Source organism: Dendropsophus ebraccatus, unplaced genomic scaffold, assembly GCF_027789765.1.
Source record: "Dendropsophus ebraccatus isolate aDenEbr1 unplaced genomic scaffold, aDenEbr1.pat pat_scaffold_2089_ctg1, whole genome shotgun sequence".
NCBI lineage: Eukaryota > Metazoa > Chordata > Amphibia > Anura > Hylidae > Dendropsophus > Dendropsophus ebraccatus.
This window is the reverse complement of record NW_027209530.1, coordinates 1-19,630: the sequence shown is the minus strand read 5'-3', so window position 1 is coordinate 19,630 and position 19,630 is coordinate 1. Positions and strand designations below refer to the sequence as shown.

The window sequence follows — 19,630 nt, the reverse complement described above, 5'->3', positions numbered from 1 at the left end:
GATCTCTGTAGCTGGCTGGCTGTCTCTGTGGCTGGCTGCCTAGCTGGCTAGCTTATTATTAGTACCTACCTACCTACCTACCTACCTACCTATCTATCTATCTATCTATCTATCTATCTATCTATCTATCTATCTATCTATCTAATCTATCCTATCTATCCTATCTATTCTATCTAATGTATCTAATCTATCTATCAAAGAACATGGAGGGTGAATTCTCCCAGCTGGAGCCGTAGGCAGGCAGCATCAGCAGGATACATCGGCCGGCCACCAGGAAATCAAATCCAAAGGAAACGGTTTAATAAACTGCACCTACCTTTCCACCTACCTGCTCGGTCGCTTGACCGGCTGCAACTGAGCTGCTTGTTGTGCTGGCAGCTGTGTATAGCAGCAAAGCCTTGATGACATCACGTCCCGCGATGACATCACCAGCACTGGCCCGGCAGCCAAGTTGTAAACAACTCTGCCAGTTGGTTGCCATGGCAACAGAGGCCAGCAAGTCTTGGACAAACAAACTTTTCGTAGCCACACTCGGGCTAATTTTTCGGGGTCGGTCCACCTGCGCACAACACACTCGAGGGATGTTTCTTGCAAAACAGTAGTTTCAGGTGCAGCCGGCTTGTTTCCTTCTTCATTCTTTTGCTCTGTTTTTTGCAAACTCATTAGGGGGTGCACTGAACCTGGAGGCACTGCAATACCAGGTCAATGCCTGGAGAGGACAGAGCAAGCTCTTTTTCCATCTCCCTGTTCTAAAAATCCATTTAATATATGGTCCCCAGATAGGGGACGTATCAGATATTAAACTGATAAGAACAGATTTTTTTGATTGAAAATATCTTTATTACAATCAGTCGTCGTCAGGCATACATAAACTGTGACGCAGCACAGTTCAATAAATAAGACACTACATACTCAGCACCATGGTACAACATACAGCACAGGCTCCCTACGCTATACATCATACCACCCGCTACACTAACATTCCTGCATACCTTAACAATCCTAAAACAACAAACAATAAAGCAATACAGACAAGTGATGGGGTAAGGGGGGTGGGAGAGAGGGGGGTAGGGAGGGGAAATCACAGGCCCGAAGCTTTATTGAAAGACAACACAACACAAGGGGAGAGGGGGGAAGGAGAGGGGTATCAATCCTCTTCTTCCTGGTCCGATCTGTCCATGATGGAATAGTCTCTGAGCAGGCTGTGGACCAGCCTGCGGCAGTCCAGAAAGGACATCCTCTCCTTCTTCAGAATGAGGCGGTTCCTGGCAAGCCATATAGCGTCCTTAAAACAGTTCATAAGGCGCCAGGCCTCCCGGGTTGCCTCATCGCCGAAATTCCCAGGGAACAGGCCGTACAGCACCGCGCAGTGCGTTAGCCTGTTCCTGGGCACACAGTCACTGAGTTCAAGTTCCAGGGCGTCCAACAGGCCCTGAGCAAACGGACACTGCCAAAAGAGGTGCGAAGATGTTTCCTCCACGAAGGGGCACCGGGGGCAGTACCGCGTTTTGCACAGGTTGCGGGCATGCATGAATGACCTCAAAGGCAGTCCCCCCTGAATGGCCATCCAAGACAAGTCCTTGTGCCCGTTGGTCAGCTTTGCCGAAGCCACATTTGTCCATACAGTCTCTGCGGTGGCCGCAGCGAGCCCTGGAACGAGCTCCATAGAGTCCTGTGCTCTGATGAGCTTGTGGACAGTTTTTGGCTTCCACAAGTCGGGCTTGAGTCCCTCCAGTTGGTGTTCCCTCACAAACTTGACGACGCCCCCGTAGAACCAGGGAGTGTGCCAGTTGTAAGGGATGGAGCTGTCCCACTTGTCCCAGCTCAGACCCCTCCAGAGGGGGAGGAGGAACAGGCGAGACATGGACCTGCCCGCAGAGCCATTCTTCTGTTGCAGAGTCCTCCGCACACAGTCACATACAAAGGCTGCCCGCAGCAAGGTAGGGATATCCGGAACACCTTTTCCGCCCTTGCGGGGTTCCTTGTACATCACGGAGCGCTTCACTCTGTCCATTTTGGAGCCCCAGATGAAACAAAACACGGTCCTGGTGATGGCCCTGCAGACGGTGACATGGGGGGGCCAGGCCTGTGCTACTACACTTGATCTTAGCCAAAAGGCCGAGAAGCGATGGCCACAACGGTTTCCCGAAAACTCCCCTTCTCGGACACCACGTCCTTCTTGTTAAGGCGAAGCCAGACATACATACCCTATTATGCGCTCCACCCTCTCAGATGGCGGACCGGACGTGCTTTCACACTGCATCTCCTATTGCCTAGCACTGCCTCTGTCTTCCTTTCTGCTCTCAAATCTGAATAGCTCCACCCCCCAATCACACTGCGTCTGCTTCCACCTGATGGATGGCAGACATACACGTCTCTGTCTCTGTCTCCGTCTCTGTCTGGCATACATGACATGCAGCTAGCTCTTTGGCTGGCTGTCTCTGTAGCTGGCTGGCTGTCTCTGTGGCTGGCTGCCTAGCTGGCTAGCTTATTATTAGTACCTACCTACCTACCTACCTACCTATCTATCTATCTATCTATCTATCTATCTATCTATCTATCTATCTATCTAATCTATCCTATCTATCCTATCTATTCTATCTAATGTATCTAATCTATCTATCAAAGAACATGGAGGGTGAATTCTCCCAGCTGGAGCCGTAGGCAGGCAGCATCAGCAGGATACATCGGCCGGCCACCAGGAAATCAAATCCAAAGGAAACGGTTTAATAAACTGCACCTACCTTTCCACCTACCTGCTCGGTCGCTTGACCGGCTGCAACTGAGCTGCTTGTTGTGCTGGCAGCTGTGTATAGCAGCAAAGCCTTGATGACATCACGTCCCGCGATGACATCACCAGCACTGGCCCGGCAGCCAAGTTGTAAACAACTCTGCCAGTTGGTTGCCATGGCAACAGAGGCCAGCAAGTCTTGGACAAACAAACTTTTCGTAGCCACACTCGGGCTAATTTTTCGGGGTCGGTCCACCTGCGCACAACACACTCGAGGGATGTTTCTTGCAAAACAGTAGTTTCAGGTGCAGCCGGCTTGTTTCCTTCTTCATTCTTTTGCTCTGTTTTTTGCAAACTCATTAGGGGGTGCACTGAACCTGGAGGCACTGCAATACCAGGTCAATGCCTGGAGAGGACAGAGCAAGCTCTTTTTCCATCTCCCTGTTCTAAAAATCCATTTAATATATGGTCCCCAGATAGGGGACGTATCAGATATTAAACTGATAAGAACAGATTTTTTTTTGATTGAAAATATCTTTATTACAATCAGTCGTCGTCAGGCATACATAAACTGTGACGCAGCACAGTTCAATAAATAAGACACTACATACTCAGCACCATGGTACAACATACAGCACAGGCTCCCTACGCTATACATCGTACCACCCGCTACACTAGCATTCCCGCATACCTTAACAATCCTAAAACAACAAACAATAAAGCAATACAGACAAGTGATGGGGTAAGGGGGGTGGGAAAGAGGGGGGTAGGGAGGGGGAAATCACAGGCCCGAAGCTTTATTGAAAGACGACACAACACAAGGGGAGAGGGGGAAGGAGAGGGGTATCAATCCTCTTCTTCCTGGTCCGATCTGTCCATGATGGAATAGTCTCTGAGCAGGCTGTGGACCAGCCTGCGGCAGTCCAGAAAGGACATCCTCTCCTTCTTCAGAATGAGGCGGTTCCTGGAAAGCCATATAGCGTCCTTAAAACAGTTCATAAGGCGCCAGGCCTCCCGGGTTGCCTCATTGCCGAAATTCCCAGGGAACAGGCCGTACAGCACCGCGCAGTGCGTTAGCCTGTTCCTGGGCACGCAGTCACTGAGTTCAAGTTCCAGGGCGTCCAACAGGCCCTGAGCAAACGGACACTGCCAAAAGAGGTGCAAAGATGTTTCCTCCACGAAGGGGCACCGGGGGCAGTACCGCGTTTTGCACAGGTTGCGGGCATGCATGAATGACCTCAAAGGCAGGCCCCCCTGAATGGCCATCCAGGACAAGTCCTTGTGCCCGTTGGTCAAGTTCGCCGAAGCCACATTAGTCCATACAGTCTCTGCGGTGGCCGCAGTGAGCCCTGGAACGAGCTCCATAGAGTCCTGTGCTCTGATGAGCTTGTGGACAGTTTTTGGCTTCCACAAGTCGGGCTTGAGTCCCTCCAGTTGGTGTTCCCTCACAAACTTGACGACGCCCCCGTAGAACCAGGGAGTGTCCCACTTGTCCCAGCTCAGACCCCTCCAGAGGGGGAGGAGGAACAGGCGAGACATGGACCTGCCCGCAGAGCCATTGTTCTGTTGCAGAGTCCTCCGCACACAGTCACATACGAAGGCTGCCCGCAGCAAGGTAGGGATATCCGGAACTCCTTTTCCGCCCTTGCGGGGTTCCTTGTACATCACGGAGCGCTTCGAACAGATACTACACTTGATCTTAGCCAAAAGGCCGAGAAGCGATGGCCACAACGGTTTCCCGAAAACTCCCCTTCTCGGACACCACGTCCTTCTTGTTAAGGCGAAGCCAGACATACATACCCTATTATGCGCTCCACCCTCTCAGATGGCGGACCGGACGTGCTTTCACACTGCATCTCCTATTGCCTAGCACTGCCTCTGTCTTCCTTTCTGCTCTCAAATCTGAATAGCTCCACCCCCCAATCACACTGCGTCTGCTTCCACCTGATGGATGGCAGACATACACGTCTCTGTCTCTGTCTCCGTCTCTGTCTGGCATACATGACATGCAGCTAGCTCTTTGGCTGGCTGTCTCTGTAGCTGGCTGGCTGTCTCTGTGGCTGGCTGCCTAGCTGGCTAGCTTATTATTAGTACCTACCTACCTACCTACCTACCTACCTATCTATCTATCTATCTATCTATCTATCTATCTATCTATCTATCTATCTATCTAATCTATCCTATCTATCCTATCTATTCTATCTAATGTATCTAATCTATCTATCAAAGAACATGGAGGGTGAATTCTCCCAGCTGGAGCCGTAGGCAGGCAGCATCAGCAGGATACATCGGCCGGCCACCAGGAAATCAAATCCAAAGGAAACGGTTTAATAAACTGCACCTACCTTTCCACCTACCTGCTCGGTCGCTTGACCGGCTGCAACTGAGCTGCTTGTTGTGCTGGCAGCTGTGTATAGCAGCAAAGCCTTGATGACATCACGTCCCGCGATGACATCACCAGCACTGGCCCGGCAGCCAAGTTGTAAACAACTCTGCCAGTTGGTTGCCATGGCAACAGAGGCCAGCAAGTCTTGGACAAACAAACTTTTCGTAGCCACACTCGGGCTAATTTTTCGGGGTCGGTCCACCTGCGCACAACACACTCGAGGGATGTTTCTTGCAAAACAGTAGTTTCAGGTGCAGCCGGCTTGTTTCCTTCTTCATTCTTTTGCTCTGTTTTTTGCAAACTCATTAGGGGGTGCACTGAACCTGGAGGCACTGCAATACCAGGTCAATGCCTGGAGAGGACAGAGCAAGCTCTTTTTCCATCTCCCTGTTCTAAAAATCCATTTAATATATGGTCCCCAGATAGGGGACGTATCAGATATTAAACTGATAAGAACAGATACTACACTTGATCTTAGCCAAAAGGCCGAGAAGCGATGGCCACAACGGTTTCCCGAAAACTCCCCTTCTCGGACACCACGTCCTTCTTGTTAAGGCGAAGCCAGACATACATACCCTATTATGCGCTCCACCCTCTCAGATGGCGGACCGGACGTGCTTTCACACTGCATCTCCTATTGCCTAGCACTGCCTCTGTCTTCCTTTCTGCTCTCAAATCTGAATAGCTCCACCCCCCAATCACACTGCGTCTGCTTCCACCTGATGGATGGCAGACATACACGTCTCTGTCTCTGTCTCCGTCTCTGTCTGGCATACATGACATGCAGCTAGCTCTTTGGCTGGCTGTCTCTGTAGCTGGCTGGCTGTCTCTGTGGCTGGCTGCCTAGCTGGCTAGCTTATTATTAGTACCTACCTACCTACCTACCTACCTACCTATCTATCTATCTATCTATCTATCTATCTATCTATCTATCTATCTATCTATCTATCTAATCTATCCTATCTATCCTATCTATTCTATCTAATGTATCTAATCTATCTATCAAAGAACATGGAGGGTGAATTCTCCCAGCTGGAGCCGTAGGCAGGCAGCATCAGCAGGATACATCGGCCGGCCACCAGGAAATCAAATCCAAAGGAAACGGTTTAATAAACTGCACCTACCTTTCCACCTACCTGCTCGGTCGCTTGACCGGCTGCAACTGAGCTGCTTGTTGTGCTGGCAGCTGTGTATAGCAGCAAAGCCTTGATGACATCACGTCCCGCGATGACATCACCAGCACTGGCCCGGCAGCCAAGTTGTAAACAACTCTGCCAGTTGGTTGCCATGGCAACAGAGGCCAGCAAGTCTTGGACAAACAAACTTTTCGTAGCCACACTCGGGCTAATTTTTCGGGGTCGGTCCACCTGCGCACAACACACTCGAGGGATGTTTCTTGCAAAACAGTAGTTTCAGGTGCAGCCGGCTTGTTTCCTTCTTCATTCTTTTGCTCTGTTTTTTGCAAACTCATTAGGGGGTGCACTGAACCTGGAGGCACTGCAATACCAGGTCAATGCCTGGAGAGGACAGAGCAAGCTCTTTTTCCATCTCCCTGTTCTAAAAATCCATTTAATATATGGTCCCCAGATAGGGGACGTATCAGATATTAAACTGATAAGAACAGATTTTTTTTTTTTTTTTTTTTTTTTTTTTTTTTTTTTAGTCGAGGCAACGTGCTCTCATCACCCAAGTGCTACTAAAAAAGTGTAGCGTGCCACACAAAAAAGTGCACTAGGATGCGGTCTATCGCAAGCCCACTCTAAAAAGAGATGGGCCCCCAACACACCTAATTCCCTTCCCTTCCGGGCCAAAAGGCACCTGCAAAGGTCCAGGACAAATGTCCGCTCTCAGACGAGGCCAAGAGCAGTGGTAAACAACTACGGCTTGTACCTGAGCGTAACCCAGGCACTCACCGTTCGTCATTCAATCAAAAGGTGGTCACTCCCGAAGGAGAACCGGGGGTGCAGGGAGGCAAGGAGCGCAGATGGCCACACATGCCTCCCCTAGACCTCCGAGGGGTCCCCAAAAGGCGACCGCAACCCGAAAGATCCTAGTGACAAAACAAACGTGGAAAGTGAACACACAGTGACAAAAAGAATAAATAAATCAGACGTGCGCTGTGCAAAACAGCCCGGACATCTGGCCGGATCTATAAAAATTCCTCGCAATTTTCACAGAGCCAGAGGCCGGAAAATTAGAGGTGTGTGCTCAAAGGGGTGTGAATGTGAAGTGCTTGCTCAGTGCCATTCCTCAAATGGGGTCCTACACCCAGTGAGTTCAGGCACCCTGGGGTCACCACTCCCAGGGCACTTCTGCACCTCGACTCTCAACCCCCTCGAAACCTCATGGCCAGATCCAGACGGGCATGACCTACTAGGAAGGCTGCTCAGGCCGCACAGCCAACCGTTCTACCCATGCCGTCTGTGTGGTTCTCTGCTCACTTAAGAACAGATACTACACTTGATCTTAGCCAAAAGGCCGAGAAGCGATGGCCACAACGGTTTCCCGAAAACTCCCCTTCTCGGACACCACGTCCTTCTTGTTAAGGCGAAGCCAGACATACATACCCTATTATGCGCTCCACCCTCTCAGATGGCGGACCGGACGTGCTTTCACACTGCATCTCCTATTGCCTAGCACTGCCTCTGTCTTCCTTTCTGCTCTCAAATCTGAATAGCTCCACCCCCCAATCACACTGCGTCTGCTTCCACCTGATGGATGGCAGACATACACGTCTCTGTCTCTGTCTCCGTCTCTGTCTGGCATACATGACATGCAGCTAGCTCTTTGGCTGGCTGTCTCTGTAGCTGGCTGGCTGTCTCTGTGGCTGGCTGCCTAGCTGGCTAGCTTATTATTAGTACCTACCTACCTACCTACCTACCTATCTATCTATCTATCTATCTATCTATCTATCTATCTATCTATCTATCTATCTATCTATCTAATCTATCCTATCTATCCTATCTATTCTATCTAATGTATCTAATCTATCTATCAAAGAACATGGAGGGTGAATTCTCCCAGCTGGAGCCGTAGGCAGGCAGCATCAGCAGGATACATCGGCCGGCCACCAGGAAATCAAATCCAAAGGAAACGGTTTAATAAACTGCACCTACCTTTCCACCTACCTGCTCGGTCGCTTGACCGGCTGCAACTGAGCTGCTTGTTGTGCTGGCAGCTGTGTATAGCAGCAAAGCCTTGATGACATCACGTCCCGCGATGACATCACCAGCACTGGCCCGGCAGCCAAGTTGTAAACAACTCTGCCAGTTGGTTGCCATGGCAACAGAGGCCAGCAAGTCTTGGACAAACAAACTTTTCGTAGCCACACTCGGGCTAATTTTTCGGGGTCGGTCCACCTGCGCACAACACACTCGAGGGATGTTTCTTGCAAAACAGTAGTTTCAGGTGCAGCCGGCTTGTTTCCTTCTTCATTCTTTTGCTCTGTTTTTTGCAAACTCATTAGGGGGTGCACTGAACCTGGAGGCACTGCAATACCAGGTCAATGCCTGGAGAGGACAGAGCAAGCTCTTTTTCCATCTCCCTGTTCTAAAAATCCATTTAATATATGGTCCCCAGATAGGGGACGTATCAGATATTAAACTGATAAGAACAGATACTACACTTGATCTTAGCCAAAAGGCCGAGAAGCGATGGCCACAACGGTTTCCCGAAAACTCCCCTTCTCGGACACCACGTCCTTCTTGTTAAGGCGAAGCCAGACATACATACCCTATTATGCGCTCCACCCTCTCAGATGGCGGACCGGACGTGCTTTCACACTGCATCTCCTATTGCCTAGCACTGCCTCTGTCTTCCTTTCTGCTCTCAAATCTGAATAGCTCCACCCCCCAATCACACTGCGTCTGCTTCCACCTGATGGATGGCAGACATACACGTCTCTGTCTCTGTCTCCGTCTCTGTCTGGCATACATGACATGCAGCTAGCTCTTTGGCTGGCTGTCTCTGTAGCTGGCTGGCTGTCTCTGTGGCTGGCTGCCTAGCTGGCTAGCTTATTATTAGTACCTACCTACCTACCTACCTATCTATCTATCTATCTATCTATCTATCTATCTATCTATCTATCTATCTATCTATCTAATCTATCCTATCTATCCTATCTATTCTATCTAATGTATCTAATCTATCTATCAAAGAACATGGAGGGTGAATTCTCCCAGCTGGAGCCGTAGGCAGGCAGCATCAGCAGGATACATCGGCCGGCCACCAGGAAATCAAATCCAAAGGAAACGGTTTAATAAACTGCACCTACCTTTCCACCTACCTGCTCGGTCGCTTGACCGGCTGCAACTGAGCTGCTTGTTGTGCTGGCAGCTGTGTATAGCAGCAAAGCCTTGATGACATCACGTCCCGCGATGACATCACCAGCACTGGCCCGGCAGCCAAGTTGTAAACAACTCTGCCAGTTGGTTGCCATGGCAACAGAGGCCAGCAAGTCTTGGACAAACAAACTTTTCGTAGCCACACTCGGGCTAATTTTTCGGGGTCGGTCCACCTGCGCACAACACACTCGAGGGATGTTTCTTGCAAAACAGTAGTTTCAGGTGCAGCCGGCTTGTTTCCTTCTTCATTCTTTTGCTCTGTTTTTTGCAAACTCATTAGGGGGTGCACTGAACCTGGAGGCACTGCAATACCAGGTCAATGCCTGGAGAGGACAGAGCAAGCTCTTTTTCCATCTCCCTGTTCTAAAAATCCATTTAATATATGGTCCCCAGATAGGGGACGTATCAGATATTAAACTGATAAGAACAGATACTACACTTGATCTTAGCCAAAAGGCCGAGAAGCGATGGCCACAACGGTTTCCCGAAAACTCCCCTTCTCGGACACCACGTCCTTCTTGTTAAGGCGAAGCCAGACATACATACCCTATTATGCGCTCCACCCTCTCAGATGGCGGACCGGACGTGCTTTCACACTGCATCTCCTATTGCCTAGCACTGCCTCTGTCTTCCTTTCTGCTCTCAAATCTGAATAGCTCCACCCCCCAATCACACTGCGTCTGCTTCCACCTGATGGATGGCAGACATACACGTCTCTGTCTCTGTCTCCGTCTCTGTCTGGCATACATGACATGCAGCTAGCTCTTTGGCTGGCTGTCTCTGTAGCTGGCTGGCTGTCTCTGTGGCTGGCTGCCTAGCTGGCTAGCTTATTATTAGTACCTACCTACCTACCTACCTACCTATCTATCTATCTATCTATCTATCTATCTATCTATCTATCTATCTATCTATCTAATCTATCCTATCTATCCTATCTATTCTATCTAATGTATCTAATCTATCTATCAAAGAACATGGAGGGTGAATTCTCCCAGCTGGAGCCGTAGGCAGGCAGCATCAGCAGGATACATCGGCCGGCCACCAGGAAATCAAATCCAAAGGAAACGGTTTAATAAACTGCACCTACCTTTCCACCTACCTGCTCGGTCGCTTGACCGGCTGCAACTGAGCTGCTTGTTGTGCTGGCAGCTGTGTATAGCAGCAAAGCCTTGATGACATCACGTCCCGCGATGACATCACCAGCACTGGCCCGGCAGCCAAGTTGTAAACAACTCTGCCAGTTGGTTGCCATGGCAACAGAGGCCAGCAAGTCTTGGACAAACAAACTTTTCGTAGCCACACTCGGGCTAATTTTTCGGGGTCGGTCCACCTGCGCACAACACACTCGAGGGATGTTTCTTGCAAAACAGTAGTTTCAGGTGCAGCCGGCTTGTTTCCTTCTTCATTCTTTTGCTCTGTTTTTTGCAAACTCATTAGGGGGTGCACTGAACCTGGAGGCACTGCAATACCAGGTCAATGCCTGGAGAGGACAGAGCAAGCTCTTTTTCCATCTCCCTGTTCTAAAAATCCATTTAATATATGGTCCCCAGATAGGGGACGTATCAGATATTAAACTGATAAGAACAGATACTACACTTGATCTTAGCCAAAAGGCCGAGAAGCGATGGCCACAACGGTTTCCCGAAAACTCCCCTTCTCGGACACCACGTCCTTCTTGTTAAGGCGAAGCCAGACATACATACCCTATTATGCGCTCCACCCTCTCAGATGGCGGACCGGACGTGCTTTCACACTGCATCTCCTATTGCCTAGCACTGCCTCTGTCTTCCTTTCTGCTCTCAAATCTGAATAGCTCCACCCCCCAATCACACTGCGTCTGCTTCCACCTGATGGATGGCAGACATACACGTCTCTGTCTCTGTCTCCGTCTCTGTCTGGCATACATGACATGCAGCTAGCTCTTTGGCTGGCTGTCTCTGTAGCTGGCTGGCTGTCTCTGTGGCTGGCTGCCTAGCTGGCTAGCTTATTATTAGTACCTACCTACCTACCTACCTACCTATCTATCTATCTATCTATCTATCTATCTATCTATCTATCTATCTAATCTATCCTATCTATCCTATCTATTCTATCTAATGTATCTAATCTATCTATCAAAGAACATGGAGGGTGAATTCTCCCAGCTGGAGCCGTAGGCAGGCAGCATCAGCAGGATACATCGGCCGGCCACCAGGAAATCAAATCCAAAGGAAACGGTTTAATAAACTGCACCTACCTTTCCACCTACCTGCTCGGTCGCTTGACCGGCTGCAACTGAGCTGCTTGTTGTGCTGGCAGCTGTGTATAGCAGCAAAGCCTTGATGACATCACGTCCCGCGATGACATCACCAGCACTGGCCCGGCAGCCAAGTTGTAAACAACTCTGCCAGTTGGTTGCCATGGCAACAGAGGCCAGCAAGTCTTGGACAAACAAACTTTTCGTAGCCACACTCGGGCTAATTTTTCGGGGTCGGTCCACCTGCGCACAACACACTCGAGGGATGTTTCTTGCAAAACAGTAGTTTCAGGTGCAGCCGGCTTGTTTCCTTCTTCATTCTTTTGCTCTGTTTTTTGCAAACTCATTAGGGGGTGCACTGAACCTGGAGGCACTGCAATACCAGGTCAATGCCTGGAGAGGACAGAGCAAGCTCTTTTTCCATCTCCCTGTTCTAAAAATCCATTTAATATATGGTCCCCAGATAGGGGACGTATCAGATATTAAACTGATAAGAACAGATTTTTTTTTTTAAGTTGGCTATCCCACAAAAGGGGATATCAACAATTTTATTCAAAACAAATTATTTACAACATAAAAGAAATTTTAACTAATCAAAAACATAATCAAAAACATAACACAAATCAAGGTCTCATACCGCCTTTGAAAGCAAAATAACACAATAAACGGATCATAACAAAAGATACAGAACTAGACGCCTCTAATCTTCTGATAACACTTGGGGGTACTTTGTAAGTTTCACAAAACCTTTTACCATGCTTTTCTACATGAGACCTGACTGCCTCACTTAAATGGTTGCAGAAAGACTCCCTCTCTAGAGCTTCCACCTGCACCCAAAACTCTTTTGACACACAATCATGATCTTTCCTTTCCTCCTCTGTATAAGGTCTTTCAGACCATGACTTCCCCTCCTCTGTCTCCTTTTTCTTCTCCATTTTTCTCTCTCCCTCCCTGGAAGCCCTCTTGACTGAAGGACCAGGGCTGCCCTCACACTCCGGGACCACCTCCTTCGGGACAAACTCCTCCCTACTCACTTTCCCAGGTGCAGGCTCTTCCTTTTCTTTTTCCCTATTTCTTTTCCTTTTTTTAGGGCAGGAAGCATATAAGTGATCAACACTACCACATAAATTACATGTTTTCTGCTGTTTGCATGTGTCAGGCAAATGTCCCTCCTTCTGACACTTCCCGCACCAAAGCACTGTACAATTATCTTTAACATGTCCATATTTCTTGCATTTCCTGCAGAAGTCGTCCATGCCGGCAAAAAACAGATCTCCGTTGATCCGACCAATCTTAAACCGACCCGGCGGAACATCCAGGCTCCCATCCTTCCGGACTTTAAATTTCACCACAAATTTCCATTTCATGGTCCACAGACCATATTGGTTTAGGACCTTTCCTTTTGGGACGATGTCTTCGCAAAATCTTGATAAATAGTCCGTTATTTCCTCTTCTTCAATATATGGACTGTACATTCTAACAGTCACTACGCGTTCTCTCCTCGGGAAATGAGAAATAATGTCAGTTCCATTTAGCAACACATTTTCCCTCACACATTCCAGCTTACCCATAAGAAAGCTGTGATCCTCCTCCGAGTTCAGCACTAGGTCGTAAACACCTCGTCTGGGAAACTCCAGTAAAGCCAAAATCTGGTTCTTCTTTACTCCAAACAATTTGATCAGAAGTTCCTCCACGATAAAGGCCAGTCCCTTCTCCTTTTTCTCAGCATCGTGCAGAATAAACCGGACACCATTCCGTATACGGGCATATGATGGAACCTCTCCGGTGGATGATCCATCCTGGTTCGTAGCCTCCATAGCGTTAGGTCCAAACCAACGACTCCTGAACAGGAAAAAGGACACGCAAGAACACCTCACCTGCTAACCGCAGATAGGTGATGATCGCCTCTCGTTGCCTGGGGACTAAGCCGCCTGCCAAAAGCAGCAAGGAGGTGAACCTCCAAGGCCAACAGGTCGGGTACCCCAGGCACCTTCTGACCAGATCTCCTGTAGATACTACACTTGATCTTAGCCAAAAGGCCGAGAAGCGATGGCCACAACGGTTTCCCGAAAACTCCCCTTCTCGGACACCACGTCCTTCTTGTTAAGGCGAAGCCAGACATACATACCCTATTATGCGCTCCACCCTCTCAGATGGCGGACCGGACGTGCTTTCACACTGCATCTCCTATTGCCTAGCACTGCCTCTGTCTTCCTTTCTGCTCTCAAATCTGAATAGCTCCACCCCCCAATCACACTGCGTCTGCTTCCACCTGATGGATGGCAGACATACACGTCTCTGTCTCTGTCTCCGTCTCTGTCTGGCATACATGACATGCAGCTAGCTCTTTGGCTGGCTGTCTCTGTAGCTGGCTGGCTGTCTCTGTGGCTGGCTGCCTAGCTGGCTAGCTTATTATTAGTACCTACCTACCTACCTACCTACCTATCTATCTATCTATCTATCTATCTATCTATCTATCTATCTATCTATCTAATCTATCCTATCTATCCTATCTATTCTATCTAATGTATCTAATCTATCTATCAAAGAACATGGAGGGTGAATTCTCCCAGCTGGAGCCGTAGGCAGGCAGCATCAGCAGGATACATCGGCCGGCCACCAGGAAATCAAATCCAAAGGAAACGGTTTAATAAACTGCACCTACCTTTCCACCTACCTGCTCGGTCGCTTGACCGGCTGCAACTGAGCTGCTTGTTGTGCTGGCAGCTGTGTATAGCAGCAAAGCCTTGATGACATCACGTCCCGCGATGACATCACCAGCACTGGCCCGGCAGCCAAGTTGTAAACAACTCTGCCAGTTGGTTGCCATGGCAACAGAGGCCAGCAAGTCTTGGACAAACAAACTTTTCGTAGCCACACTCGGGCTAATTTTTCGGGGTCGGTCCACCTGCGCACAACACACTCGAGGGATGTTTCTTGCAAAACAGTAGTTTCAGGTGCAGCCGGCTTGTTTCCTTCTTCATTCTTTTGCTCTGTTTTTTGCAAACTCATTAGGGGGTGCACTGAACCTGGAGGCACTGCAATACCAGGTCAATGCCTGGAGAGGACAGAGCAAGCTCTTTTTCCATCTCCCTGTTCTAAAAATCCATTTAATATATGGTCCCCAGATAGGGGACGTATCAGATATTAAACTGATAAGAACAGATTTTTTTGATTGAAAATATCTTTATTACAATCAGTCGTCGTCAGGCATACATAAACTGTGACGCAGCACAGTTCAATAAATAAGACACTACATACTCAGCACCATGGTACAACATACAGCACAGGCTCCCTACGCTATACATCATACCACCCGCTACACTAACATTCCTGCATACCTTAACAATCCTAAAACAACAAACAATAAAGCAATACAGACAAGTGATGGGGTAAGGGGGGTGGGAGAGAGGGGGGTAGGGAGGGGAAATCACAGGCCCGAAGCTTTATTGAAAGACAACACAACACAAGGGGAGAGGGGGAAGGAGAGGGGTATCAATCCTCTTCTTCCTGGTCCGATCTGTCCATGATGGAATAGTCTCTGAGCAGGCTGTGGACCAGCCTGCGGCAGTCCAGAAAGGACATCCTCTCCTTCTTCAGAATGAGGCGGTTCCTGGCAAGCCATATAGCGTCCTTAAAACAGTTCATAAGGCGCCAGGCCTCCCGGGTTGCCTCATCGCCGAAATTCCCAGGGAACAGGCCGTACAGCACCGCGCAGTGCGTTAGCCTGTTCCTGGGCACACAGTCACTGAGTTCAAGTTCCAGGGCGTCCAACAGGCCCTGAGCAAACGGACACTGCCAAAAGAGGTGCGAAGATGTTTCCTCCACGAAGGGGCACCGGGGGCAGTACCGCGTTTTGCACAGGTTGCGGGCATGCATGAATGACCTCAAAGGCAGTCCCCCCTGAATGGCCATCCAAGACAAGTCCTTGTGCCCGTTGGTCAGCTTTGCCGAAGCCACATTTGTCCATACAGTCTCTGCGGTGGCCGCAGCGAGCCCTGGAACGAGCTCCATAGAGTCCTGTGCTCTGATGAGCTTGTGGACAGTTTTTGGCTTCCACAAGTCGGGCTTGAGTCCCTCCAGTTGGTGTTCCCTCACAAACTTGACGACGCCCCCGTAGAACCAGGGAGTGTGCCAGTTGTAAGGGATGGAGCTGTCCCACTTGTCCCAGCTCAGACCCCTCCAGAGGGGGAGGAGGAACAGGCGAGACATGGACCTGCCCGCAGAGCCATTCTTCTGTTGCAGAGTCCTCCGCACACAGTCACATACAAAGGCTGCCCGCAGCAAGGTAGGGATATCCGGAACACCTTTTCCGCCCTTGCGGGGTTCCTTGTACATCACGGAGCGCTTCACTCTGTCCATTTTGGAGCCCCAGATGAAACAAAACACGGTCCTGGTGATGGCCCTGCAGACGGTGACATGGGGGGGCCAGGCCTGTGCTACTACACTTGATCTTAGCCAAAAGGCCGAGAAGCGATGGCCACAACGGTTTCCCGAAAACTCCCCTTCTCGGACACCACGTCCTTCTTGTTAAGGCGAAGCCAGACATACATACCCTATTATGCGCTCCACCCTCTCAGATGGCGGACCGGACGTGCTTTCACACTGCATCTCCTATTGCCTAGCACTGCCTCTGTCTTCCTTTCTGCTCTCAAATCTGAATAGCTCCACCCCCCAATCACACTGCGTCTGCTTCCACCTGATGGATGGCAGACATACACGTCTCTGTCTCTGTCTCCGTCTCTGTCTGGCATACATGACATGCAGCTAGCTCTTTGGCTGGCTGTCTCTGTAGCTGGCTGGCTGTCTCTGTGGCTGGCTGCCTAGCTGGCTAGCTTATTATTAGTACCTACCTACCTACCTACCTACCTACCTATCTATCTATCTATCTATCTATCTATCTATCTATCTATCTATCTATCTATCTAATCTATCCTATCTATCCTATCTATTCTATCTAATGTATCTAATCTATCTATCAAAGAACATGGAGGGTGAATTCTCCCAGCTGGAGCCGTAGGCAGGCAGCATCAGCAGGATACATCGGCCGGCCACCAGGAAATCAAATCCAAAGGAAACGGTTTAATAAACTGCACCTACCTTTCCACCTACCTGCTCGGTCGCTTGACCGGCTGCAACTGAGCTGCTTGTTGTGCTGGCAGCTGTGTATAGCAGCAAAGCCTTGATGACATCACGTCCCGCGATGACATCACCAGCACTGGCCCGGCAGCCAAGTTGTAAACAACTCTGCCAGTTGGTTGCCATGGCAACAGAGGCCAGCAAGTCTTGGACAAACAAACTTTTCGTAGCCACACTCGGGCTAATTTTTCGGGGTCGGTCCACCTGCGCACAACACACTCGAGGGATGTTTCTTGCAAAACAGTAGTTTCAGGTGCAGCCGGCTTGTTTCCTTCTTCATTCTTTTGCTCTGTTTTTTGCAAACTCATTAGGGGGTGCACTGAACCTGGAGGCACTGCAATACCAGGTCAATGCCTGGAGAGGACAGAGCAAGCTCTTTTTCCATCTCCCTGTTCTAAAAATCCATTTAATATATGGTCCCCAGATAGGGGACGTATCAGATATTAAACTGATAAGAACAGATACTACACTTGATCTTAGCCAAAAGGCCGAGAAGCGATGGCCACAACGGTTTCCCGAAAACTCCCCTTCTCGGACACCACGTCCTTCTTGTTAAGGCGAAGCCAGACATACATACCCTATTATGCGCTCCACCCTCTCAGATGGCGGACCGGACGTGCTTTCACACTGCATCTCCTATTGCCTAGCACTGCCTCTGTCTTCCTTTCTGCTCTCAAATCTGAATAGCTCCACCCCCCAATCACACTGCGTCTGCTTCCACCTGATGGATGGCAGACATACACGTCTCTGTCTCTGTCTCCGTCTCTGTCTGGCATACATGACATGCAGCTAGCTCTTTGGCTGGCTGTCTCTGTAGCTGGCTGGCTGTCTCTGTGGCTGGCTGCCTAGCTGGCTAGCTTATTATTAGTACCTACCTACCTACCTACCTACCTACCTATCTATCTATCTATCTATCTATCTATCTATCTATCTATCTATCTATCTAATCTATCCTATCTATCCTATCTATTCTATCTAATGTATCTAATCTATCTATCAAAGAACATGGAGGGTGAATTCTCCCAGCTGGAGCCGTAGGCAGGCAGCATCAGCAGGATACATCGGCCGGCCACCAGGAAATCAAATCCAAAGGAAACGGTTTAATAAACTGCACCTACCTTTCCACCTACCTGCTCGGTCGCTTGACCGGCTGCAACTGAGCTGCTTGTTGTGCTGGCAGCTGTGTATAGCAGCAAAGCCTTGATGACATCACGTCCCGCGATGACATCACCAGCACTGGCCCGGCAGCCAAGTTGTAAACAACTCTGCCAGTTGGTTGCCATGGCAACAGAGGCCAGCAAGTCTTGGACAAACAAACTTTTCGTAGCCACACTCGGGCTAATTTTTCGGGGTCGGTCCACCTGCGCACAACACACTCGAGGGATGTTTCTTGCAAAACAGTAGTTTCAGGTGCAGCCGGCTTGTTTCCTTCTTCATTCTTTTGCTCTGTTTTTTGCAAACTCATTAGGGGGTGCACTGAACCTGGAGGCACTGCAATACCAGGTCAATGCCTGGAGAGGACAGAGCAAGCTCTTTTTCCATCTCCCTGTTCTAAAAATCCATTTAATATATGGTCCCCAGATAGGGGACGTATCAGATATTAAACTGATAAGAACAGATACTACACTTGATCTTAGCCAAAAGGCCGAGAAGCGATGGCCACAACGGTTTCCCGAAAACTCCCCTTCTCGGACACCACGTCCTTCTTGTTAAGGCGAAGCCAGACATACATACCCTATTATGCGCTCCACCCTCTCAGATGGCGGACCGGACGTGCTTTCACACTGCATCTCCTATTGCCTAGCACTGCCTCTGTCTTCCTTTCTGCTCTCAAATCTGAATAGCTCCACCCCCCAATCACACTGCGTCTGCTTCCACCTGATGGATGGCAGACATACACGTCTCTGTCTCTGTCTCCGTCTCTGTCTGGCATACATGACATGCAGCTAGCTCTTTGGCTGGCTGTCTCTGTAGCTGGCTGGCTGTCTCTGTGGCTGGCTGCCTAGCTGGCTAGCTTATTATTAGTACCTACCTACCTACCTACCTACCTATCTATCTATCTATCTATCTATCTATCTATCTATCTATCTATCTATCTATCTAATCTATCCTATCTATCCTATCTATTCTATCTAATGTATCTAATCTATCTATCAAAGAACATGGAGGGTGAATTCTCCCAGCTGGAGCCGTAGGCAGGCAGCATCAGCAGGATACATCGGCCGGCCACCAGGAAATCAAATCCAAAGGAAACGGTTTAATAAACTGCACCTACCTTTCCACCTACCTGCTCGGTCGCTTGACCGGCTGCAACTGAGCTGCTTGTTGTGCTGGCAGCTGTGTATAGCAGCAAAGCCTTGATGACATCACGTCCCGCGATGACATCACCAGCACTGGCCCGGCAGCCAAGTTGTAAACAACTCTGCCAGTTGGTTGCCATGGCAACAGAGGCCAGCAAGTCTTGGACAAACAAACTTTTCGTAGCCACACTCGGGCTAATTTTTCGGGGTCGGTCCACCTGCGCACAACACACTCGAGGGATGTTTCTTGCAAAACAGTAGTTTCAGGTGCAGCCGGCTTGTTTCCTTCTTCATTCTTTTGCTCTGTTTTTTGCAAACTCATTAGGGGGTGCACTGAACCTGGAGGCACTGCAATACCAGGTCAATGCCTGGAGAGGACAGAGCAAGCTCTTTTTCCATCTCCCTGTTCTAAAAATCCATTTAATATATGGTCCCCAGATAGGGGACGTATCAGATATTAAACTGATAAGAACAGATTTTTTTTTTTGATTGAAA

At 49.3% G+C, this 19,630-nt stretch overlaps 7 non-coding genes and 8 pseudogenes across 7 annotated transcripts; all 15 read right to left on the bottom strand.

Moving 5' to 3' along the window:
- Nucleotides 1-664: 664 nt before the first annotated feature.
- On the bottom strand, nt 665-836 carry LOC138775800 (U2 spliceosomal RNA; annotated as a pseudogene).
- A 2,256-nt stretch (nt 837-3,092) lies between these two features.
- On the bottom strand, nt 3,093-3,266 carry LOC138775801 (U2 spliceosomal RNA; annotated as a pseudogene).
- A 1,112-nt stretch (nt 3,267-4,378) lies between these two features.
- On the bottom strand, nt 4,379-4,454 carry LOC138775807 (U2 spliceosomal RNA; annotated as a pseudogene).
- A 970-nt stretch (nt 4,455-5,424) lies between these two features.
- On the bottom strand, nt 5,425-5,615 carry LOC138775798 (U2 spliceosomal RNA). The gene has a single exon (XR_011360648.1). It is a non-coding gene; the product is annotated as a U2 spliceosomal RNA (small nuclear RNA).
- Nucleotides 5,616-6,589: 974 nt separating this feature from the next.
- Nucleotides 6,590-6,825, bottom strand: LOC138775805 (U2 spliceosomal RNA; annotated as a pseudogene).
- A 715-nt stretch (nt 6,826-7,540) lies between these two features.
- On the bottom strand, nt 7,541-7,607 carry LOC138775806 (U2 spliceosomal RNA; annotated as a pseudogene).
- A 974-nt stretch (nt 7,608-8,581) lies between these two features.
- Nucleotides 8,582-8,772, bottom strand: LOC138775812 (U2 spliceosomal RNA). The gene has a single exon (XR_011360654.1). It is a non-coding gene; the product is annotated as a U2 spliceosomal RNA (small nuclear RNA).
- Nucleotides 8,773-9,738: 966 nt separating this feature from the next.
- Nucleotides 9,739-9,929, bottom strand: LOC138775811 (U2 spliceosomal RNA). The gene has a single exon (XR_011360653.1). It is a non-coding gene; the product is annotated as a U2 spliceosomal RNA (small nuclear RNA).
- A 966-nt stretch (nt 9,930-10,895) lies between these two features.
- LOC138775810 (U2 spliceosomal RNA) lies at nt 10,896-11,086 on the bottom strand. Its single transcript, XR_011360652.1, has one exon. It is a non-coding gene; the product is annotated as a U2 spliceosomal RNA (small nuclear RNA).
- Nucleotides 11,087-12,044: 958 nt separating this feature from the next.
- LOC138775802 (U2 spliceosomal RNA) lies at nt 12,045-12,234 on the bottom strand. Its single transcript, XR_011360650.1, has one exon. It is a non-coding gene; the product is annotated as a U2 spliceosomal RNA (small nuclear RNA).
- A 1,429-nt stretch (nt 12,235-13,663) lies between these two features.
- Nucleotides 13,664-13,747, bottom strand: LOC138775808 (U2 spliceosomal RNA; annotated as a pseudogene).
- A 962-nt stretch (nt 13,748-14,709) lies between these two features.
- Nucleotides 14,710-14,881, bottom strand: LOC138775799 (U2 spliceosomal RNA; annotated as a pseudogene).
- Nucleotides 14,882-17,144: 2,263 nt separating this feature from the next.
- LOC138775809 (U2 spliceosomal RNA) lies at nt 17,145-17,335 on the bottom strand. Its single transcript, XR_011360651.1, has one exon. It is a non-coding gene; the product is annotated as a U2 spliceosomal RNA (small nuclear RNA).
- A 966-nt stretch (nt 17,336-18,301) lies between these two features.
- LOC138775797 (U2 spliceosomal RNA) lies at nt 18,302-18,492 on the bottom strand. The gene has a single exon (XR_011360647.1). It is a non-coding gene; the product is annotated as a U2 spliceosomal RNA (small nuclear RNA).
- A 966-nt stretch (nt 18,493-19,458) lies between these two features.
- Nucleotides 19,459-19,630, bottom strand: LOC138775803 (U2 spliceosomal RNA; annotated as a pseudogene; the record flags this gene model as incomplete).